Below are 25860 nucleotides of genomic sequence, written 5' to 3' on the forward strand. Positions count from 1 at the left end.
TAAAGAAAATGATGAACATAAGTAGGCCTAGTTGTAAACCTGCTCAATGTTTCACCACTAGATGGAGCACAAGTTCCAAACATCTCGCATTGTGTTCGTGTCAATATTTCAACTGTACTTTTATTGGACCGAGTCTGTGTTGAAATGTGGTGTGTAATTCAGTAATGACATGCAGGTTTGAATCTGTTCGTGTCTGACTGACTCAAGGACAGTTTAATCCTGCAGGAATGTTCGACTGAAACTAGATACTCACCAGCGCCTCTGTTTCTGTCTGTCTCTGTCACTGTCTTTGAATTTGTTCTTGCTGAAAAAACAGCTCACAACATCCTTAATACACAGCATAATAATCATATTAATAATAATAATAATAATAAAAAATTAAAATATTTTTATTTATCAAAATGATAAGATGCATACTAAATAAAATTACAAATAATTATTTATTTAAAAATAATGAAATTAAACATTAAAACAATTATTTATTAGTAGAATTATATCTAATTAATTAATTAAAAAAAAATTAATGTAACTGATTTTATTTCTGAATAATTCTGTTGCTTATAATGGTCACAGGTGTAAAAAAACAGCTGATATGAGATCAGTTTGTGGTTTAAACCAGGATTTAGAGTTGTAGAAGTCGGGTTTAGACCAGCAAACTCCTCTCCGGAGGCCTGATTGTGACTGTGATCTCCATGATCTGGATTCCAGACGTGTCTGAGGATAATTCTGCGTCCCCGCGGATCCATTCCTCCCTGAGCCGCTCAGAAGAGCAGCTGAAATCGAAAAACAGGTGAGAGAATGTTTAATAGTTTACATGCACAGTAGCTGCTTCACATTATATACGAACTGACCAATCAGCAGGACTGCAACTATCTGCTGTATGATGTCGCATGCTGTGTAAAATAAAGAGAACTGTATGCAGAGGTCAAGGGAGTGCTTGTATGCACCAGAAAAAAGACATATTTACATAATCATTTGCATTATGATAAGGATTATAGCTTTTACTGCTAGGAAACAGTAGGATGTTCAAAAGGTCATATTTGAATTGCATCACATGAGTACAGAGTTTTGTGAAAAAGAAATATCAAATTAACAGTAAACAAACCTCATGTAAGCTAAAACTATACCCTAGTAAGCACATAACAACTCAATTGCAACCACCTAGTCCACCCTAGCAACCACATAGCAACTCCCTGGTAACCACTTAGAATCAGAAAGAGCTTTATTGCCAAGTATGCTTGCGCAAACAAGGCACACCCTAGCAACCACATAGCAACACCCTGGTATCCACTTAGTACACCCTAGTAACCATATAGCAACATCCTAGCAACCACATAGCAACTACCTGGAAACCAGCTAGAACACCCTAGAATCCACATAGCAACTCCCTGGTAACCATCTAGAAAGCACCTAGAAAACTTTAGCAAGTACATAGCAACTCTGTGGCCTAGCAACCACCTAGCAACTTCCTGGCATCCACCTGGAACACCCTAATAACCACCTAGCAACTCCCTGGCAACCACCTTGAGCACTCTAGAATCCACATAGCAACTCCCTGCTAACCACCTAGAAAACACCTAGAAAACTTTAGCAAGTACATAGCAACTCTGTGGCCTAGCAACCACCTAGCAACTCCTTGGCAACCACCTTGAGCACCCTATAATCCACATAGCAACTCCCTGGTAACCGCCTAGAAAACACCTAGAACACTTTAGCAAGTACATAGTAACTCTGTGGCCTAGCAACCAACTAGCAACTCCCTGGCAACCACCTGGAACACCCTAATAACCACATAGCAACTCCTTAGAAATCACCTAGAACACTTTAGCAAGTACATAGCAACTCTGTGGCCTAGCAACCAACTAGCAACTCCCTGGCAACCACCTGGAACACCCTTATAACCACATAGCAACTCCATGGCAACCACCTAGTATACCCTAGCAGCCATATAGCAACCACATAGCAACTCCCTGGTAACCACCTAGAAAACACCTATAAAACACCTAGAACACTTCAGCAAGTACATAGCAACTGTGTGGCCTATAACCACCTAGCAACTCTCTGGCAGCCACCTAGAACACCCTAGAATCCACATAGCAACTCCCTGATAACCACCTAGAAATCATCTAGAACACTTTAGCAAGTACATAACAACTCTGTGGCCTAGCAACTCCCTAGCAACCACTCTGAACACCCTAGAATCCACATAGGAACTCCATGGTAACCATCTAGAAAGCACCTAGAACACTTTAGCAAGTACATAGTTACTTTGTGGCCTAGCAACCACCTAGCCACTCCCTGGCAACCACTTTGAACACCAGAATCCATATAGCAACTCTCTAGTAACCACCTAGAACACTTTAGCAAGTACATAGTTAATAACCACATAGCAATTTCATGGCAACCACCTTGAACACCCTAGAATCCACATAGCAACTCCCTGGTAACCACCTAGAAAACACCTAGAACACTTTAGCAACGACATAGCAACTCCATGGCAACCAACTAGTACACCCTCACAGCCATATAGCAACATAGCAACACTCCGCCCTAGCAAGCACACAGCATCTCCCTGGCAATCACCTAGAACACCCTTGCAACCACGTAGCAACCACCCAGAACACCCAAGCATCATAGCAGCTTTGCACAGACAAGCACTGCTCACTTTTTCTTCATTGCATGTCAGAATTTAGTTGATCTGATTGCTGTAGTACATATCTATATAGAGCAGATCTGATCAAATCTGATAAAATGCCTCACGCTCTCTGACCTCACATGTGCATGTGACGCTAAATGCAGCACATGCATGTTTAGGATCAGTGAGTGATCAGCATTTCACACAGCACTCAGAGCGTAACGTACAGCTCACACGAACTTGTTATCTGTGTTCCAGAGCAGTTCACCAGTACACGCTAAACTACAGCTGATTTATCAGCTCTGTGTGTAAACACTGCATCTGTGTAAGGAGTGTCATTACCTCAAATCACTCTCTTTAAAATTCTTCCAGCTCGGGCGATCAGGGTGTAACAGATAAAGAAGTTGCCAGGGTCACTCTACAAAAACAAGACGTGAAAACATATGGAAAGAGTTTGCATGGATCATCAAAGTTAAATATTTAGTAGCCAGAGGAAGGTTTAATGGATAACGGCATGGGTCACACAGGTTATGAGAAGTAACTTTTTAAAAGAGCCCAGAAAATATGTTTATGTCAGACCAAAATAATAAAATCAAATGTATTTATTTATTTAATAAAGAATGGTCATTTCTGTCTTTCCTTTGCCTGGTAATGTGAAGCAAAAAGACAACGCTTGCTCTGTCCTCTACACTCATGTTTTGGATTCACTCCTCCATGGGCAGAAAATGTCACATAACCTTTGACCTTTTAACAAGGGGCCTTTCATTTCTTTCTTCCAGTTTGTTTGTGAAGAAACAAATGTCTCTTTTTCCTATTTTATTTCTTATAAACATCCACTCTAATGTCGAGCCCCTTAGGTTGAAACAGAGAGGCCATTAACGCAGAACACGAACATTACGTTCTCAGAGCTGCAGGATTAAAGCAAATCTAGGTTACAGTGTAACACAGATCCTCACATACTAAAGTTATATAACACTACGACCACAGGTTTGCTTTTTAATCCAGGTTATATAAACACAATGACCCTAAAGGTGCAAAAACTTTACATATTCTACTCTTAATTCTCTTAATAAGTCCATATATCGACAGTATATTTAACCCTGAATTATAGAATGTTTTTCAAACACAATCAGGATTTAAGTTATTATTCATGACTTACATATACAGCTTCTGATACGAAGGCAGCAGTTTATACACATTTGAGTTTATAATGAGGTGCTTCATAATTCAATTTGACACGTGTTTATGAAACATCCTAGTTTGATAAGACAACATTTTCAGTGAAGGATGTTTTTCCAGCTCATTACAGAGACTGTCTTTGCCTGGCTCGGCTGTGTCTTGAATCAATATGTAATTATGTGGTAAATCCTATCAGCGACAGTGAATTCTCAGTCAGTGCTGAAGAAAAAAACATTAAACATTTAAAATAGATAAATCATTTTATTACAAGGCTGACTAATATACTGTATACTGATTAAATATCCATTTTTTAAATATGTTGGTTGTTGGTTACAGACAGACTATGTTTTAATTGATTTTTCAGAGTCACTTACTGCAGATTTCACAGTTACATCATTAAGTGGCAATAAGTGACTGTATTATAAGTGAGTCTTGACTCATTTGGTCAACTCTGATTTATTTGTCTTTATGAATGAGTCATTGAATCATTCACTTAACCAATTCCTTTAAAAGAGCACTCAATTTTCACTCAACATTCACTTAAATGATTCGTTTAAAAATGCTGATTCATTTAGAAATGAAACAAGTGACTGTCATTTGGAATGAGTCATTGAATCCTTAACTCAACCGATTTGTTAAAAAATTATGATTTATTTAGGAATGAATCAAGTGACTGGCTTTATGAATTAGTCATTGAATTATTCACTCAAACAATTCCTTCAAAAAAAGCAGATTAATCTGGAAATTAAACAGGTGACTGCCTTTATAAATGAGTCGTTCAATCATTCACTCAACCAATAATTTTTAAAAAAGCAGATTAATTTGGGAACTAATGAGTCATTTAATTGTTTACTTAACTGATTCATTTAAAAACGCTGATTCTTTTAGAAACGATACAATAGACTGCTTTTATAAAGGAGTCATTGAATTATTCACTCAACCGATTTGAATAAAAATGCTGATTCATTTAGGAACGAAACAAGTGACTGGCTTTATGAATGAGTCGTTGAATTACTCACTAAACTGATTTGTGTAAAAACACTGATTCATTTAGAAACAAAACAATTGACCGTCATTGGAACAAGTCGTCGAATTATTCACTCAACTAATTTGTTTAAAAACTCTGATTTATTTAGGAATTAAACAAGTGACTGGCTTTATGAACGAGTCGTTGAATTACTCCCTCAGCTGATTCATTCAAAAACACTGATTAATTTAGAAACAAAACAAGTGACCACCATTAGGAACGAGTCATTCAATTATTCACTCAACTGATTCATTTAAAAACTCTAAATCATTTAGAAACTAAACACGTGACTGCCATTAGTAACAAGTCGTTTAATTATTCACTCAACCGATTCGTTCAAAAATGCTGATTTATTTAGGAACAAAACGAGTGACTGGCTTTATGAACGAGTCGTTGAATTACTCATTTAGCCGATTCGTTTAAAAACGCTGATTAATTTAGAAATTAAACAAGCGACTGCCATTAGGAACAAGTCATTTAATTAACTCAACCGATTTTTTAAAAATACATTTAACAATTTTCATAAACAACATAACATAAATAATGTAATATTAAATAACATTTACATTTATTACTATTTTTAAAATATTTATTTATTTATTTTTAAAATATTTATTATTCCCATTTTGCTCTAACATATGATGCTACACTGTATTCTTTAGTTACTTTCATAAAAACAATGTTTTTCCTTTCTAAAAAACGTAAAATCCAAATATAAGGAACTAAAAATATTTATCAAATAAATATGTCAAAATAAAATCTAAAAAATAAAACGTATATGGTGTCGTTTGTAAGCATCTCAGGCCGTTTGCACCTCTTTTGCTGTCTCTCTCTCTCTCTCTCTCTCTCTCTCTCACACACACACACACACACACACACACACACACACACACACACACACAACATTGCTGAGAGGGAGAAACGCGTCAGGTCGCGGCATCAGCTCTCAGAAACTCTTTAAACTTTAAACGTTTAACCCGAGCGCGGAGAACCGGAACCCTTGACGCCGCCCGGGTGAGTGTCTGTACGGGATTCATTCGCTGCGTTTTCAGCTTTTTACGATTGTTTTCCTCCGGTTTCTATGGACTCTGGTCTCGAGAGGTTTGAGGACTTTGAGCTGCACTTGTTCCTCCGCGGCTGGATCGTTTACAGCAGGTTTATTCCTCCTCTACACGGCAATACACGTCAGTTTTACACTCCACAGCTGTTTGAAAGCGTTTCGTTGCTGCTTTATTCAGTGTTACATTATATTTGGATGAGAAACAACCGAACAAAAGGGAAACACTGCTTGTTTTAAAGTAAAAGCGCTCATTGGCTGACTGCGGCTCTGCGGTCTTCTCTCGTTTCTATTAACTGTTTGCTTAGTAGTTCATCCAAACACGGTTAACTTGGTTAACCTGCTTGTTTCGTACTGTTTGATTAGTTGGGAGTTTTTTAATATGAGTCGGGCATTTTAGGGTCATGTGGAGGTCTGCAGTCAAACTCGCATAAATTATCCCAGACTTTTCATCTGAACAACAAAAGAGTCTTCTAGTTCTAGTTAGACCATTTTTGAACAGGCTTTTTTTTTTCTTTGTGCATCTTCTAGGATTACTAGATAAGAATTACTCAGGTGGTGCAAACTTGGTAAAATATATGAAAGCAATGCAACAGTATTTGATGACAAAATACTACGTATGAGCGTCAAAATTTTGATTAAATTTTTAATTGTTTTGTAGATTGCATTGAGTAATAACATTTACAATAGTATACAAATGTGATTTAAAATAGAAGTATTGCATGTTTCAGTGCTTTAAATGTAAGCTAAATGCAGAAATGCAACAGAGTTAATGCATCTTTGTCTGTTTGTCTCTTGTTTGAACTGCATAAATCTTTCTATGTTTTTTTAAAGCATGTTTGTAGAAGCACAGAGAGTGACTTTTTCGTATCTCAGAGCAGGTGCCAGAAGGCTGTCTAAAATAGAAGCAGGTAAAAGTGGCTCGTAAGTGGAAGAATATAGCCTGACGTGAATTGTTAGCTGTCAGCAGAGGGTTATCATTAAATGCCTGTGTCCATGACCTCTTGACCCCTGATGCCTAAAATCTGACCCCTGAAATGAGAGAATTTATTCTTTATACACTACCAGTCAAAAGTTTTTGAACGGTAAGATTTTTAATGTTTGTTTGTTTTTTTTTTTGTTTTTTTAAAGAAGTCTGTTCTGCTCACCAAGTCTGCTTTTATTTGATCCAAGATACAGCAAAAGCAATAATATTGTGAAATATTTTTACAATTTAAAGTAACTGTTTTCTTTTCGAATATATTTTAAAATGTAATTTATTTCTGTGGTCAAATCTAAATTTACAGCATGATTACTCCAATCATTCTAATATGATGATTTACTGTTCAAGAAACATTTATTATTATTATTATCAATATTTAAAACAGTTGAGTACATTTTCTCAGGGTTCTTTGATGAATAGAAATATCCAACGATATTTCTAAAAAATAAAAAAAATAAAAAACACATTTAATATTATTATTACATTGAAAACAGTAGAATTTTTTCAGGTTTCTCTGATGAATAGAAAGTTCAGAAGAATAGCATTTATCTGAAATAGAAATCTTTTGTAACATTATAAATGTCTATATCATCACTTTTGATCAATTCAAAGCATCTTTGCTAAATAAAAGTATTAATTTCTATAATTTATACTGACTCCAAGCTTTTGAATGGTACAGTGTATAATGTTACAAAAGCTTTTTATTTCAGATAAATGCTGTTCTTCTGAACTTTCTATTCATCAGAGACCTGAAAAAATTCTACTTTTTTCAATGTAATAATAATAATATTAAATGTGTGTTTTTTTTTTTTTTGCAGCAAATAAGAATATTATAATGATTTCTCAAGAATCATGTGACTGGAGTAATGATGCTAAAAATTCAGCTTTAAAATCACAGAAATAAATTACATTTTAAAATGTATTCAAATAGAAAACATTTATTTTAAATAGTAAAAATATTTCAAAATTTTGCTGTACTTTGGATCAAATAAATGCAGGATTGGTGAGAAAAAGAGACTTTAAAAACATAAATCTTGGTAATGACTTGTAGTGTATCAGGGACCGCTTGGTATTTTGCTGTAAATCATGTTGAAACTGAAGTGGTTTTGTGAATCTGATCAGATGTAAATTAATAAATAATAATGTTATAAAAAATCACTTAAAAAAATCTAAATTGCCAGAACTAATTCTTAAGTTTAGCATAATCACATTTAAAAAGTTCAAGAAAAAATGACATGCAACTTAAAGTGCATTTCTGTTTATAATCAGTAAACGTGGTGTACGTTGCTGATAAATTATTTTGTTTTATTCTTATTATCATTATTATTTGGGTTGCAAAGGGGCATAAAATTTCAGGTAATTTTCTGAAAACTTTACAGAATTTTGTTGCAACTTTTGGAAAATTGTAAAAATTATTATTTAATTGTTTATTTGTGAACTAAGTATTTTCATGAGAGAAGCTTAGGGTTGGTTGAATTAAACTTTAAAAAATAAAAAGATGTCATGGTCATTAATTATTGTTAAATTAACCACAGGAATAATCAATTTTAGAGTGAGAGAGAGAAAAAATGATTCTTAGTAGCAGCCATTTATTCATATGCAGATCGATATTATGTGCATTTGTTTTATAGCCTAATTCTAATGACCTACAATTTCAATTGGATTATTTGATCAGACTGCTATTCAGTCTTCGATGATAATTTGATGCCACTTGATGAGGTCATGTGACAACAATGTAGCATACTACTATTTGAAATGCCTGCATCCTCTTTCACATACTACTTTTTAAAAATAGTATGCATTGCAGTAAGCTGCATTTATTCTGAGCATAACCTTGATCTCAATATGTGCTGTAATAATTAGAGCAGATGCCATCTCTCGTCGCCCCCCTGATGGGTTCAGTGGTGTTAAATTAGTCCCTAGGGACATTTTTAATGAGGAAATGATCTTATGAATGGGTCATATAGCGTGTGTTCTTCTAAACATGGTTCATGTCGATGGCACATCCTGACAAAGACCTGCCTTCATGGTCCAACATGATAAAATCACAAAACGCAGATGAGCTGGCGCTGGGTCAAACAGGCACCCAATATCCCTGTGAACGAACACCAGCAGCCTTTCAGAACAAAACACAAAGATTTAAGCATTGTAACTTAAGTTTTGAATTATAATAGGGCTGTCGCGATTCATTCGATTTCTTTAAAATCCTCGATTTCATTTTTTTCCGTGTCGAGTAACCGGCAAAATATCGGAAGTGCTGCATTTCATGGACGAGAATCCATCAAACGCATTATTAGACTTTTTTTCCATGGCTGCATTATATATTACACCTTAAAAATTATAATTAAGCATAATTGGGAATTCACAAATGCTACGGTTCAGTTAAATATATTTAATGCAGATTTAATTATTATAGTGTTCATCTGGGAATGCAACCTGCACCATTTTATCTGATTTGTTAGGTAAATCGTTTCTAAACCTATGCAAACTCAGGAGAAAGCATCAATATCTTTCTCATTATGCTAAGTGTTCGTCGCAATTTCAAAATAAAAGTTTAAACCCTCACTCTAAGTTTACACTTTTTCATTAAATTACTGTGGCTATAGCATTTCTGTGGTAAAGATATGGCCAAATAGTAAAGATTAAGTGGACATTAGTCAATATTAAACAAGGATTAGATCGGGTAGTGAAGTGTAAAACAGGCCTTTGTTGTACTTGTAATGTGTAATGTATATTAGCTCTATTGTTTATAATACATTTGATTCTTTATTTGACCTACTTATTATTGCCTCATTGCTATTAAATGTGTATTTTAAGTCATTTTAAATGCTATTGTTTACTTACATCTATTTTTATTACCACAAAAAACTATGTATATAATAATAATAATAATAATAATAATAATAGTAATAATAATAATTATAGGGCCTTATGAAATCTGTTTTATTTCCAAATTCATTTTTTTCTAAGAACTCTAAAAGCCTGTCTAATTAATTGAGTTTTATTTTTACTAGTTTTTTCCCCACACTTTTCTGGATTCCCTTTTAATGGTTCCATTAAAATTTAATAATCAAAAACATCTCCAATTAATTTTTATTACAAATAAAATGTTCTTAATAAAAATCGTTGATTAGTTTTTTTTTTGTGGGAAATTAGTCGTTTAGATTAACCGATTAATCAAATCGAAGTTAGGTACTCATTGCTATTATATATGTATTTTAAGTAATTTTAAATGCTATTGTTCACCTACATCTATTTTTATTACCACTATATATATATATATATGTGGTAATAAAATTATTAGATTATAATAATTATAGGGCCCTATGAAACCTGTTTTATTTCTAAATAAATTTTATTTCCAAATTTAGTTTTTTCCCTACTCTGTTTTAATAGTTAATTTTTTTTTTTTTTTTTTTTTATCAAAAAGCCTGTCTAATTAATTGAGTTTTACAGATTTATTTTTTAATAGCTTTTCTAGATTCCATTTTAATGGTTCAGTTAAATTTTAATAATCAAAAGCATCTTCAATTAATAGATTTTTTTTAATTAAAATGTTCTTAATTAAAATGTTGTTTTTTTTTTGGTGGGAAATTAGTCATTTAGATTAATTGATAAATTAGTCCATAGATTAATCAATATAAAAATAGTCATTAATGGCAGCCCTACTCATTGCTATTATATATGTATTTTAAGTAATTTTTTATAGCTATTGTTTACTTACATCTATTTTTATTACCACAAAAAAATAAATAATTATTATTATAGGGCCCTATGAAATCTGTTTTATTTCCAAATTCAGTCTCTACTCTGTTTTAATGGTTAAATAATTTTTCTTTTTAAATTAAAAAGCCTGTATAATTAATAGAGTTTTACAGTTTTGTTTTTACCAATTTTGTTCCATTACTTTTCTGGATTCCATTTTAATGGTTCCATTAAAATGTAATAATCAAAAACATCTGCAATAATTAATTGTATTAAAATAAAATGTTCTTAATTAAAATTGTTGTTTTTATTTATGGGAAATAAGTCGATAGATTAATAAATATATATTAAAAAAAAAGTTGTTAGTGGCAGCCTTAAGTTATGAATTTTCATTTTTGCCTGAACAGACCGTAATGTTGATCTGAATGAAGAACTTGCACTCAGAAGAAAACTCAATAGCCCCAAAGATATGTATTAAAATAAATCTACATACTCAAATATATAAAGTGCAAAAATGCAAACACTTAAAGGTGTATTTTAAATGTCTGAAACAACATCAAATCTCAAAACTGACCAGTGCATGAAAAAACAATGTTGCTTTAATAATCAATGCAGGGATTGACTATCTTTCGACTCGAATTGAAGCAATAGCAGGGGTCTCTCATTAGTTTCGACCGCTTTCTGCACGCTAGTGAAATGCAATCTGATCCAAACCCTACATCAATGGCCTAACCGCTGTCTGACCCTCTTCTAACGCTCTAACCACTGCATCTAATGTTCCTTCACTTCACAAAAGTGCCACTCTTGAGTTTTGTGAGCCGAACACAGTCGTGCTTTGTGTCCCTCTGCCAACATCCCAACATCCCTCCATCTCCCGGAGGAGTGCGGAGAGAAGGATATGGACTGATAGGAGGACGGACGCCCTTATTCTGTTACCTTTCTGGAGAATAATTACCCCTCTAATCTGACCAAGGGCTGGTTTATGTTGCCCCCAACACCTGCGCAGGTCTCAGATCAGTCACTGGGTTTCTTCAGATGGCTGCTGTTTCTAGTTCTTTTCTTAAAAAAAAAAAAAAAAAAAAAAACAGCAAGTAAGCAGTGCTTGGTAATCGATAACAGGGCTGAATAATAATGATGGCCTGAGGCCAGTGAGAGCGTTATGGTTCAGCTGACAGGCCAGTGCTGTGTGTCACTGCAGCTACCGTGTTGGTTTATATGCTGCAAACTCAAATTAGTAGTTTTGTGTAATGTATTGAATGTTGTTGTTGATGAGAGCAGTGCTGTTTTAGTATTATTTTTATTGTAGTATTTACTAATATTTTGAATAAGCTTTTTTTTTCAGTTTTTCATTTTAATTGAGTTTAAGATTAGTAGTTTTGTTATGCACCTGTCATTTGTTTTTGTTTTTTCGTTTCATATATTTTAGTTTTAGTCATTTTTTTTTTTTTGATAGTTGTAAAAATGTATTTTCTTTCCATTTGCTGTCAAGGCACCATTTCTAATTTTCATTTAAAATTTTTGTTAAAGTTTTTTTTTATGTCTATTGTTTATTTTTTATTTTTTTCAAGTATCATATTTTGTCATATTTAAATACTATTTAATATATTTCAGTGTAACTTGCGCTTATTTTATTTAAATTTTTGTATTTATAAAATTGTATTTTAATGTTTGCTGTCAAGGCAACATTTCTAATTTTCTAATTTTTAAGTTTTCTAATATTTTTTAATGTTAAAGTTTTTTATATCTAATGTTAATTTTATAATCTTTTGTATTTTATTTTAAGTATCATATTTTGGTATATTTAAATAGTTTTTTATGTTTCAATGTAACTTGCATTTTTTTTTTCAATTTTAGTAATTTTTTAGTATTTGTAAAAACTTATTTTATTTCAGTTTGCTATCAAGGCAACATTACTAATTTTCTAATTTCTAAGATTTTTAAGTGAAAGTTTATTCTAAAAGTGTAAGTTTAATGTTTATATATTATTTTATTGTATTTCAGTTTTATTTCAAATAACATTTAGTCATATTTCTATGCTTCTTTTAATGTAGCCTAATATATATATTTTTTCTATGCAGTTTTTTATTCATTTATTTTTTGTAAATTTGGTACAACCTATTTTATTTCAGTTAGGTGTCAAGGCATTTATACTAATTTCATTAGTATTCCATTAAACTTTATTAAGTTCCAAGTTTTTTTTACTAATATTTATATTTTACTTTTAATTTTTAAATTGCTTAAACAGCTTAATTTCAAGCAACAAAAACTATTTTTATTAGTTTTAGTTAGCAATAACAATGCTGGTTGGTAGTTTTTCTAACAGTACTGTAAAAGTAGGAAAACCGTGAGTAAAGATTTGCAATAGTTTTATATTTATGAATTCATATGCAATCCATATGCTGAGACAAATGACCAATGACGCAGTATGCATATTGTATATTATAAACTTAGGTCTGTAAGATTTTTAAATGTTTTTTTTGCTCACCAAGGCTGCATTTGTTTGACCAAAAATACAGTAAATTATTAAATTATGAAATATTATTACAGTTTTAAATAGCTGTTTTCTATGTGAATATCTGTTAAAATGTAATTTATTCCTGTGATCCAAAGCTGAATTTTCAGAATCATTACTCCAGTTTTCAATGTCACATGATCCTTCAGAAATCATTCTAATCTTCTGAATTGCTGCTCAAGAAATATTTCTGATTATTGTCAATGTTGAAAACAGAAACGGTGACTTGTTTTCTTTAATGCACTTTAATGTAGGGTCAGGTGTTGGTCAAATGGTCACACAAAGTTCCTCTAAAGCTTTTGCTTCTGCGTTTTTGCTATTTTTTCCCCTCCCTGTTCTTCTCCTCTTCTGTCATTTTTAGGCCCACACACATTTTTTGTCTTATTTTTTCTTGACCCTTATCTTCTGTTCTCCATGTATTTCTTGGCATGTGAAGAAACTCCTAGTAATTGAAGGTCAAAGGTCAGAGGTGTGAATCTGCAGTCAGTGTAGTGGAATGCATTAGTTAACTTAAAGCCAAAGAGATTTGACATGAACCACCCAGTTTGTTACTTTTTAGATGTTTTGTATCTTCATTGAATGGAAAGCAGGCTGAATGTTTTAATTTGGATGGTGAAAAAGTGAAATGACAGGTTATTGAAAAACAACAGAGCCATCAGCTAATCAGTCAGTTTATGAAATGTTATGAAGACTTTTTGAAGATTTTGTTTTTCGTAATAACATCATGCATTGATGCATTATTCATAATGAAACCAGAAACATGTATAGAGTCAAATTTCTAAAACTTCCCCGGCTTTTGATTTTGCTAATATTTATTCTGTGGAAAGATAGACATGTATAGTGATGAAAGCCAAAATATTAAATAACATGGATGAATATTTACTGAGTAATCCACTATTTTGTCGAGGGAGGTCAAAATGACAACACTTCTTTAATACTTCTTGAGTTATACGCAAACTTTGGAAAAAGAATATTTATGGCACTCAGACTGGTATGTTCAGTGCAGTGGTCTTGACAGAAAGAAACGAGATACAGCTTCAGTTTTAACATTATTTGTTCTTCAGACATTCCTCTTTAAAATAAAAGAAGTTTTGCATTTTTTAAACTAACCCACATTTGGTTTTTGACCACTGTAAATGTGTACATTTTAACGATTTACTTCTGGAGCCCTATTGAAGTTCCAATATCTCTGGAACCGAATCTCATAGGGCATTAAAAATAAAGATGCCAAAAGGAATGTTTGTTAAGACCCAATATCTAAAAGGGCATTTGAATATCTTTAATACTTCTTGAATTACAGGCAGTTTAGAGAAAACTTGAAAAGTGCTGTTTCCCCATTTTTGAATGGTCCCCATTGGTACATAATGCAACAAAGATTGCTAAAGTCAACAGATTTTACTACTAGAACTACCAATTTCTGTGCAAAAGTAAGATAATGATGTTGCCATCTTTCTGAAGTAATTTTTAACCCCCTCTAAACTTGATTCTGAATCTAAGGTGAAAATTGCCATTTTGGATATTGGATATACTCAGTAAAATATTCATCCATGACATTAAATATTTTGGCTTTCATTACTATACATGTCTATCTTTCTTCAGAATAAATATAATCAAAATCAAAAAATTTGAGCCGGGGACCTCTGATTGAGTTGACACGGAATGACCCTATATTGAAGTAAATAAGGTAAGTTTGGATTTCAGTGAGCGTCATGTTGTGTCGGGTCACAGGATGAGACTCATGCTTGTGTGGGATAATCATTTTTAACCTCCGATTCCTAAAACAGGCTCATTCCAGAGTTAATCGATTTATTGGCTGATGGGAAGGCCATTCCGGCTGTTTTCAAGCATCTCAAAGCACTCATTGTGTCGGGTTGACTTGATTTCTCCTGCGTGCCACGAGTTATCGGACACGAGTGTTGTTTTTGACCAGATAAGACTAATGGCAGCAAATTCTTTCTTGGGAAATGATAATGATTATGCCCTATTTGCATTTAGGGCAGCAGCTTCCAGTGAATCATGTGCCGGTCTTCCATGTGGACTCTTAAAGGAATAGTTCACCCAAAAATGAAAATATACTGAAATTTACTCACCCTCAGACCTCAGAAGATGTGGTTGAGTTTGTTTCAGAAAATCAGAATGAGAGTCCAAACAGCTGATAAAAACAACATTGAGAAGCCAAAAGCCTTGTGTTTGTAAGAAAGAAATCCATCATTAAGGCAGTATATTTTCAGTTTTTATTTTAAGTTTAGTAATTTTGTTATGCACTTTTGTCATTTTTTTTTATTTTTTCATATATTTCAGTGTGGCTTGAATGTATTTTTATTTCAGTTTTAGTTTTTTTTGTGTGTAAAAATGTATTTTATTTTACATTGCTGTCAAGGCAAAATTTCTAATTTTCGTTTAAGTTTTTTTTAAGTTAAATTTTTTCATATATAATGTTTATTTTATTTTATTATTTATTTACATTTTATTTCAGCTTTATTTCAAGTATCATATTTTGTCATTGAATTTTTTTTCAATGTATTTTTCAAGGTATACATGTTAGAATTTATATACTTTATAAATATATTTATATGCTTTTTTTTTTAATTTCAATGTAGCCAAAATTTATTTTTTGTTTTCAATTTCAATTTATTTTTTTTGTAAATTTAATACTTCAACTTATTTTATTTTAGTTTAAGGCAGCAATTATAATAATTGAAGAAATGCAGCATTTTTGGGTAAATGCAGCATTTTGTCACTTTTGTCACACCAATATATCCTCTGCAGTGAATGGGTGCTATCAGAATTCCAAAATAGTCCAAATAGCTGATAAAAACAACATTGAGAAGCCAAAAGCCTTGTGTTTGTTTGTAAGAAACCAATCCATAAATCAAGTTTAGTAATTTTGTTATGCACTTTTGTCACTTGTTTTTTTCTTTTCATATTTCAATGTAGCTTAAAACATTTTTATTTCACTTTTAGTATTTAGTTTTTATTTAGTAATTTTTTTATATCTAATGTTTATTTTATGTAATTTATTTTATTATTTTATTTTTTTTATTTCAGCTTTATTTCTAGTATCATATTTTGTATTTTTTAATGTATTTCAATGTAACATTTATTTTTTCAATTTTAGTAATTTTTTTAGTAATTGTAAAAAAATTATTTTATTTCACTTTGCTGTCAAGGCAACATTTCTAGATTTCATTTAAGTTTTTTAAGTGAAAGTTTTTCTTAAGTCTAATGTTTATATTTTATTGTATTTTAGTTTTATTTCAAGTAACGTATTTTGTCATTTATATTCTTTTTTTAAATATGTCAATGTAGCCTACGTTTATTTTTTAGGAAAAAAATAAATAAAGTAAGTAAATTTGGTACTTCAACCTATTTTATTTCAGTTCAAGGCAGCATTTATAATCAATGAAGAAATGGGTGCCGTCAGAATGCGAGTCCAAACAGCTGATAAAAACATCACAATAATCCACAAGTAATCCACACCACTCCAGTCCATCAGTTAACATCTTGAGAAGCCAAAAGCTTCTTATTTGTAAGAAACAAATCGGTCATTATGGCGTTTATCTTTAAACCATTTTTTCATCAAAATATGGCTCCATAATCCATAATAACTCCTCCAACAATACCTCCAGTGAAAAAGTTGTCTTGTCTGAATCAGGTGAGAAGCATGTACAGATCAAACACTGTTTACAAGCAAAAACAGTTTAAAACAGCTCTAAACAAAAATATAGGTGGACTTTTTTCACTGAATTATGGAGTCATATTTTGGCCAGAAGCAATGGTTTAAAGTTAAAATGCCTTGATGGATTTGTTTCTTTTAAACATGCAGGATTATTTGTGGATTATTATGATGTTTTTATCAGCTGTTTGGACTCTCATTCTGACGGCACCCATTCACCGCAGAGGATCCATTGGTGAGCAACTGATGGAATGCTACATTTCTCTAAATCTGATGAAGAAACAAACTCATCTACATTTTGGATGTCCTGAAGGAGTGTAAATTTTCAGCAAATTTTCATTTTCAGTTGAACTATGCCATATAAGAGCCAAAAGAGAACCTTTAAGTGAACAATTCTTAAAACAACTATTTCCTTTCTTAGTCTGAAGAGCGTTTTAATTATCTAAAGAACCTTTTGTGCATGATAAATGTTCTTCATAGAACTTTTGCCATCAGAATGAGAGTCCAAACAGCTGATTAAAAACAACACTGAGAAGCTAAAAGCCTTGTGTTTGTAAGAAACAAATCCAAGTTTATTAAGTTTAGTAATTTTGTTATGCATGCTTGTCATTAGTTTTTTCTTCTTCTCATATTTCAGTGTAGCTTAAATGTGTTTTTATTTTAGTTTTAGTAATTTTTTTATTTAGTAATTGTAAAAATGTATTTTATTTTACTTTGCTGTCAAGGCAACATTTCTTATTTTTAAGTTTTTTTAAGTTAACGTTTTTTTTAATATATATAAATAAAGCTATATTTTTATAGCTTTAAAGTATCATATTTGGTCATATTTAAAAAAATGCAATGCATTTCACTGTAACATACATTTTATTTTAATTTTAGTAATTTTTTTGTATTTGAAAAAAAAAGTGTTTTTTCTATTAATCTAATGTTTATATTTTATTTTATTGTTTTGTTTTTATTTCAAGTAACATATTTTGTCATATTTGTATGCTTTTTTAAATATTTCAATGTAGTCTAAATTTTTTTTATTTTCAGTTTTAGTAAAAAATAATTTTTTTTGTAAATTTGGTACTTCAACTTATATTTCAGAACCTTTAAGTGAACAATTCTTAAAACAACAATTTCCTTTCTTAGTGTGAAGAGCGTTTTAATTATCTAAAGAACCTTTTGTGCATGATAAATGTTCTTCATGGTACATTTGATGCCAATTAAGAACCATTCATTTTATTAATGATATAATACATGTTTTCCATGTCATTTAGGGAGTTCAGCAGTAAAACAGTAAAAGTTACAGATGAAATACTTCTGAAGGGAGTGTTTGAAAAGAAACAGATCTGTGGAGGAAAATGTTACGTTAGTGCGGTCAGTGGCTTAAATGTGTTCTTGGGACTGTACAAAACATCCTGAGTTAGAGAAGCTGTATATACTTCTGTAGCATTTATTTTTCTCCCTGAAGCTCATCAAGGTCTCTTGTACCAAAATAGTTGTAATTTAGTTAAACATGGTCATTTTCAGCCCTCTCTCTCTGACCTTTTAAACTGGTGAGCTCAATTCCAAGTGCACCGGATTCCAAACCACAGCTCTCAAATCTCATTTGCACTTACTTTTAGTCTATTGCACTCACATATTGTGAATAGTGATCATGCACAATGTGATTGTGAATATGCATTAAAGCTGTTAAGGCTCTAAAACCGTGGTGGTGGAAAAAATATGTAATTATGTGTAATAATTAGAAAATAATGTGATTACTTGTTTGGCTTTTACATTTTTTTTTAAGTTGTAAATAAGGGTTATTTACATTTTCTGGCTTTCTACTTCAAAACTTTGTATTTAATTCAACAACATTGAGAAGCCAAAAGCCCTGTATTTGTAAATAACAAATCCTTAAATCAAGTTTAGTCATTTTGTTTTGCACTTTTGTCATTTTTTTTCTTTTCATATTTCAGTGTAGCTTAAATGTGTTTCTATTTCAGTTTTAGTAAAAATAAATTTAATTTTTTTTATTTAGTAATTGTAAAAATGTATTTTATTTCACTGATTAAGTTTTTAAAGATTTTTTTATATATAATGTTTTTTTTTACATTTTATTTCAGCTTTATTTCTAATATCATATTTTTTCATTTTTTTAATCTAATGTTTATATTTTATTTTATTGTGTTTTAGATTTATTTCAAGTAACATATTTTGTCATAGTTATATGCTTTTTAAAGTTTTTTTGGTAACACTTTACAATAAGGTTCATTAGTTAACATTAGTTAACCACATTAGTTAACATGAACTAATAATGACCTGCACTTATACAGCATTTATTAATCTTTGTTAATGTTAATTTCAACATTTACTAATACATTATTAAAATCTTGTTAACATTAGTTAATGCAGTGTGAACTAACATGAACAAACAATGAACAACTGTATTTCCGTTAACTAACGTTAATGAAGATTAGTAAATACAGTAACTAATGTATTGCTCATGGTTAGTTCATGTTAGTTAATACATTAACTAATGTTTAACTAATGAACCTTATTGTAAAGTGTTACCGTTTTTTTATATCTAATGTTTGTTTCAATTTATTACTGTTTTAATTTTTATTTTTCTTTAATTCTAATATCATATTTTGTCATTTTTATTTTTAATGTATTTTTCAATGTATAAATGTTAGTATTTCAATGTAATATACATGTACTTTATTATTATTTTTAGTATTTGTAAAAACATTTTTTCACTTTATTGTCAAGGCAAAGTTTTTTTAATCTAATGTTTATATTTTATTTGATTGTGTTTTAGATTTATTTTAAGTAACATATTTTGCCATATTTATATGCTTTTTAAAGTTTTTTTATATCTAATGTTTGTTTTAATTTATTGTTTTTATTTTATTTCAGCTTTATTTCAAGTATCATATTTTGTCATATTTTAATACTTTTTTCAATGCATAAATGTTAGTATTTCAGTGTAACGTACATTTATTTTATTTTAATTGTAGTAATTTTTAGTATTTGTAAAAACATATTTTTTCACTTTGCTGTCAAGGCAATCTAATGTTTATATTTTATTTTATTGTATTTTAGTTTTATTTCAAGTAACATATTTTGTCATATTTATATACTTTTTTAATGTAGCCTTAATTAATTTTTTATTTTCAGTTTTAGTAAAAAAAAAAAGGTACATTTGCTACTTCAACTTTTTTTTATTTCAGTTCAAGTCAGCATTTATAATCATTAAAGAAATGCAGCATTTCCTTTATATCATATCAGAATTTGATTGAAAACTGGCAGGATCTGTTTCTTTGCTTGTGTTTAATAAGAATCCTGTGACTTCCTCTGTTAGGGTGGTTACAAACGGTTAAACCATGTGTGATGCTGTTACCAGAAACATGGGACCCAATTACAAACAACATCTCCTCTAGTACACTGACTCATGGTCATTCAGGCTGTTCTGGGTTCATTGTGTTCTTTAGTGTTGCATTGTAACATTATCCAACATTCTAGAATGATGAGTGTAACATTGTTAAACCAAACAAATATTTTTATGTTAATGCATTTTCAATTGCATTTGCATTGAAAACATTTTTTTTTTAACTCTTTTGTAATGTTTGCATTTGAAGAGTTTGCTGTAGAGTCCCAGTGTAGCTTCCCAGTCCATTCAGACCCTTTAGTAAATCATCACCGATCTGTAGCTTTGCGGCTTTATACTTCTCAATGAAAAGTCTATTGTTTGAGGGCTTAACCTTATTGCAGAACTGATGTCATTTCAATGGTACATGTCCTTTTAAAATCAAAACAAGGAGTCACAATCTGTGTCCGCTCTTCCAGAACGGCGGTTTCGGAGAGAGAAGTTATTAATTCAGACCGAGCTAGCAGGTACAAAGAAAGACAAGCATATTAAAGTCAGTAAATGATTTGTGTGTAGATGAGACTGTTAAAATAATATGCATGCATGTTTTTTGTAATGCATTGTGATCATTTTTGATTGCAAGAGGCTGTTTTATTGAATCTAAGGATGCAGTGATATAGAAATTTGATAGACTAAAAAAATTGTGTAAAATGTAATAATCTGTATAATTTAATAAAGGATAATAAAAAAACAGGAAGTAACGCATTGAATTAAGCTTGGAATTTTGAAGTAAACGGTCTAAAATAGTATTTTCTTGTAAAACTTGCTGCAAAATTTAGTTTTATTTACAATTTTAAAAAATATGTTTTCAGTGTAGATTTTTATGGAAGCAGTTTCTGCCACTGCATAAAAAATAAAAAAAGGTAATTGCGATCTTGCAAATTTCTCATAATTCTGACTTTTTTTTCTTAGAACTGAGAGATATTAACTTACAACTGTGAGAAATAAAGTCAGAATTGCAAGATATAAACTCGCAGTTCTGACTTTTTTTTGAGAGATATAAATGTGATATAAAAAATATTAAAAAAATCTGACTTTATAACTCGCAACTGCGAGTTTATATCAAGCAATTCTGACTTTATTTCTCAGAATTGCAAGTTTTTATCCTGAAGTTCTGAGAAAAAAGTCAGAATTGTAAGATAAGTCACAATAACCTTTGATTTAGTAATTTATAAGCAATAACACAAACTTTTATTTAGTGGCGAGCCGGGCTCCCATAGATTTTATAAATTTGTATTATCACTTGTTTTTAAATAAAATTATGTGTTATATTACAAACTAGTTATGTTTTATGTACAAAAATATTTGTGGTGATATTTATATTGAACTTGGCATGCTTCAATGAAAATTGAAGCTCAAAACTATTTAATTTTGTCTATAGTTATTTTGAATAACTTGCCATAGAAAAAGAGTATACTGTTTGAACTGAAAGAAAAAATGTGTATATCAGCTTCGCCTATGAATAATAGATCAATTTGATAATGATATTGGTTATATATAATCAAAATACTACATAAATATCTACTGTGCTCTGATAATACACTGCCGTTCAAAATGTTTTTAAAGTCTTTTATGCTCATCAAAGCTGAATTTATTTGATCAAAAATACAGAAAAAATACAGAAATATTGCAAAATGTTATTACAATATAGAATAATGGTTTCTATTTTATTATACTTTAAAACATAATTAATTCCTGTGATGCAAATCTGAATTATCATCAGCCATTACTTGAGTCTAAAGTGTCACATGAACCTTCAGAAATCATTCTAATATGCTGATCTATTACTTGAATTATCAATGTTAATTATTTTCTCTAACAATGGAAGTCTTTTCTATCACCTTTTAGCAATTTAACGCACCCTTGCTGTATTAATTTCTTTCAAAGAAAGCAAGAAAGAAAAAATGTACTGACACCGAACTTTAAACAGTAGTGTATATTGTTTCAAAAGATTTCTATTTTGAATAAATGCTGTCTTTTTTAATGTTTTATTCATCAAAGAATCCTGAAAAAAGTATCACAGGTTCCAAAAAATATTAAGCAGCACAACTGTTTCCAATATTGATTAATCAACGTATTAAAATGATTTCCGAAGGATCATGTGACACTGTTGACTGGAGTTGTGATGCTGAAAATTCAGCTTTGCATCACAGGAATAAATTGCATTTTAAAGTATATTAAAATAGAAAACCGCTATTTTAATTTGCAATAATATTTTACAATATTACAGTTTTTTCTGTCTTTTTCATCTTATTTAATGAGCAGAAAAGACTGAAAAAACATAAAAAAAATCATACTGATCCCAAACATTTGAACAGCGGTGTATGAATATAGTCTTCTTTTTTTCTGACTTGTTTTAATTGCTAAATCCACACAGAGCAGGTTGTGAGATCAGCTCAAGTTTTGCATTCTGATCAGGAGTCTGTGTTGTCGTCCTCTTGTGTGGTGGTTAAATTTAGGATAGAAATGCGATAAGAGTGGATCAGCTTGAAACCAGAACTCTGGCCAGCCCTGGTTAGAGAGCCGACCGGTCCGTCTCGGTGCGTTAAGGACACACCATGACCCTGTAAACAATAGAAACACAGCAAACACTGACCCAGCCCCCTCTTTGCTGCATGTGCATTGATTATATTCCGCTGTCAGCCGTCTCAAGTGTGCACGACGATGCACACACACACACACACACACACATGCACGTGCACACATGCAAGTGCACCAGCTGATCTGCCGTTATTGTTTTGCACCTGTCACAGAGACGGAGCTTCAAATGGTTTGTGTGTGTGAGCGTATTATTATCTGACATTAATATTTAATTGTTGCATGGACTGAGAGTGAACATTAAGGTTAAACCGTCTTGATTTCAGAGCCGTTTCTGCTTAACTGTGACGTTTGGCACATGCTTTTCTCAGAGAGAGAGAGAGAGAGAGAGTGAAAGAGAGAGGGAGAGAGAGGAAGGAGGAGGTCTGAATGTCGTCTCCATTCGCTTGTGTTCAGCCAGACACAACCATCAACCTTTATGACACCCTGGAAATTGCAGATTTCTAAATTATACACACGTCTGGAATCAAACAGACACGAATGAGAACAGCAGACACTGAAATGACACTCTATTGTTTTTTTGCATCTTTGTGGATTTTGTGGTCGTCTTCTCTGAGCTTCAGAGCATCTGTACCGGCACTTGGTGAGTTTAAGTCATTAAGGTTCATTGAGAACTTGCTTATTTTATAGGTTCTTTTGGTTATTTATTTGAAGGCATTTGGTGAGTTTAAACAATGTTGTTGTTTTTTTGGGGGGGGGAGGGGGGATGTTATTGGATGCATATTGCGAATTTAACATATAGACAGTAGATTCATTGCAGACCTGAACATTTTATAGATTCTATTGAATTAAGTTGATAATTTCTACATTCTATGTTCTTTTGGTTGATTTTTCAGGGTGTTTTGTCAAGTAATGATTCTTGGCTTTTGGATGTTATTGGATTAAAATTGCCTTTTTTCAAATAATTTCATTGCCATGTTTAAATAATGTTACTTGGATGTTTTTCGATGCTTATTGCACATTTGGTCAGTTTAAGTAATATTTCCTGTTTTTTGGATGTAATTGAATGCATATTGTTAATTTTATTAACATTTAGACAATAGATTAATTAGGAACTTGCACGTTTTATAGATTCTGTTGTTTGTTTGAGGGCATTTGGTGAGTTTAAGTAATATTTCTTGGTTTTTGGATGTAATTGAATGCATATTGTTAATTTTAATAACATTTAGACAATAAATTAATTGAGAAATTGCACTTTTTGTAGCTTCTGTTGTTTGTTTGAGGGCATTTGGTGAGATGAAGTAATGTTTTTGGATGCTTATTGCACATTTTAAAAATGTAAGCGGTAGATAAGTTGACATTATAGTATAGTATAGTACTGCACATACTATAGTATTTGGTCAGTTTAAGTAATGTTTCTTGGTGTTATTAGATGTTATTGCTATTTTTAATAACAATTCATAGGTTATTTTAGTAGTTTGAAGGCACTTGGTCAGTTTCAGTGATGATATTGTATATATTGCACATTTTAATAACATAAATAATGTTTTTTTTAATGTTTTTGGATGCATATTGCTATTTTAATTACATATAGCCAGTAGATTAATTAAGATCTTACACATTTTACAAGTTCTGTTGATTGTTTGTTTGTGTTTCTTATTTTTGTGCATGTCATGCATCGCTATTACTATTGCTAATACTGAAGATTATTATATTTACATGCATACTACACATGCATGCTCCCTCAAATCAAGCACTTTAGCAACTATAAAGCAACCACCTGCAATATCCTAACATCAAGCAAGCAATGCACAAACACCAGAAAATGTGAAGACCCAGTCTCGTATTGTCTGTGAAATCCTCCCGTCAGATTTCAGTAAGATGTAGTTTACTTGTGGCTGTTGGCACACGTCCGTGCACCTCCTTCGGCTGTGATCAAATGCATATTTTACCCTTCACTGTAATCAGCATTTTCCCTCTTCAATTGTAAATTTGTGTCTGTGTTTGCCGTGTGTGAGAGCTGAGATCAAAGCGCACACGCGTGCCATCCAAGACCCATCTGTCTGACTTCAAAGTGCACAGGATCATAGATGCAGCATGTGTGTGTTTGCATAGTTTGCATAGCAATGCCTCAGAAAGGCATTTGATTTTTTAACACTTAGGGTTAGAGGTTTACTCACATAATAGTATGATGCAATCAAATCCTGATAAATTTTTATGCATTTTCAATTTAATATTGATAAAATGTCAATTTAACTGCTTTATGAATGCTTGTGCATGCTGAGTTTATGCACTTAAGTGTTTGCAAATTGCTTTCCTAGTTGCAAACTTTTCGTAGTAATTTAAACTCAAGTTTTAGATGTGAGTATAATGGCGCCTTTGCGATTCATATGGGATCTATTGAGAAAATTTGATTATGGCTTGTGTTTTCCGTCAGCTTGCAGATTTATACCTCAGTCGAAGCACCTCAGCTTCTTGGATTCGTTTTGGAATTTCATACCCTCATTGGAAACTTTTGGAAATATAACAATTGGGTCGTCGGCTATTTTGCGGAAACCCACAGAACTGGAACGTTTGCGTTCCATTCCAAGCCTCTACTCTTTCCTGAAGCGGTTTATTGAAGGAAAAGAGAAGCATTTGACCTTTAGTGGCTCGTTGCGTTCTGGGAGAGCCCTGCAGGGATCGATGAGCACTCGTCACGTTTGGCTAATTAGCTGCTATTGTTCTGAGGTGAGAAGGAATTCGGCTTTGCATTGTTTCCAATCCATTGGTTCAAAGCGGATATGTTTGACACATGCAAATGAGCAGCAATGCTGCCATGCATAATTGTCAAAATGTCTCAATTAATCCCTGATGGTCATTCTTTGTACCTGTATGTTAAACCATGACTTGATTTATGAAAGCTATCATTAGCATCATGTGCGGTTGTGTTGTGGGTTGCAGAGTGCAGACATGCGTAAACCCTAATGAGGAGATGTGGGCCAGACGCCTGCCATACGTTTGTCTCCCAGAGGACTTCAGCATTGTCTCCGACTCAAGCCTCGAGGCGGTCTAGAGACAAAACCACATCGAAACACACTTGGGCCACCAAGAACCAATTAAAAAGCAATTCGACAAAATGATGCAATTAAATTAATTGATTCTATTAATTT

The 25860-nt window shown here is 31.8% G+C and overlaps 1 long non-coding RNA gene across 1 annotated transcript in view; it reads left to right on the forward strand.

Moving 5' to 3' along the window:
- The first annotated feature begins 5744 nt into the window (after window positions 1–5744).
- LOC141292375 (uncharacterized) overlaps window positions 5745–25860 on the forward strand; it is a 41904-nt gene continuing 21788 nt past the window's right edge. Inside the window, exon 1 of the long non-coding RNA XR_012340502.1 lies at window positions 5745–5855. This is a non-coding gene — a long non-coding RNA (uncharacterized lncRNA). The remainder of the gene's footprint in view (window positions 5856–25860) is intronic.

The sequence above is a fragment of the Garra rufa genome, chromosome 19, assembly GCF_049309525.1.
Source record: "Garra rufa chromosome 19, GarRuf1.0, whole genome shotgun sequence".
Lineage (NCBI taxonomy): Eukaryota > Metazoa > Chordata > Actinopteri > Cypriniformes > Cyprinidae > Garra > Garra rufa.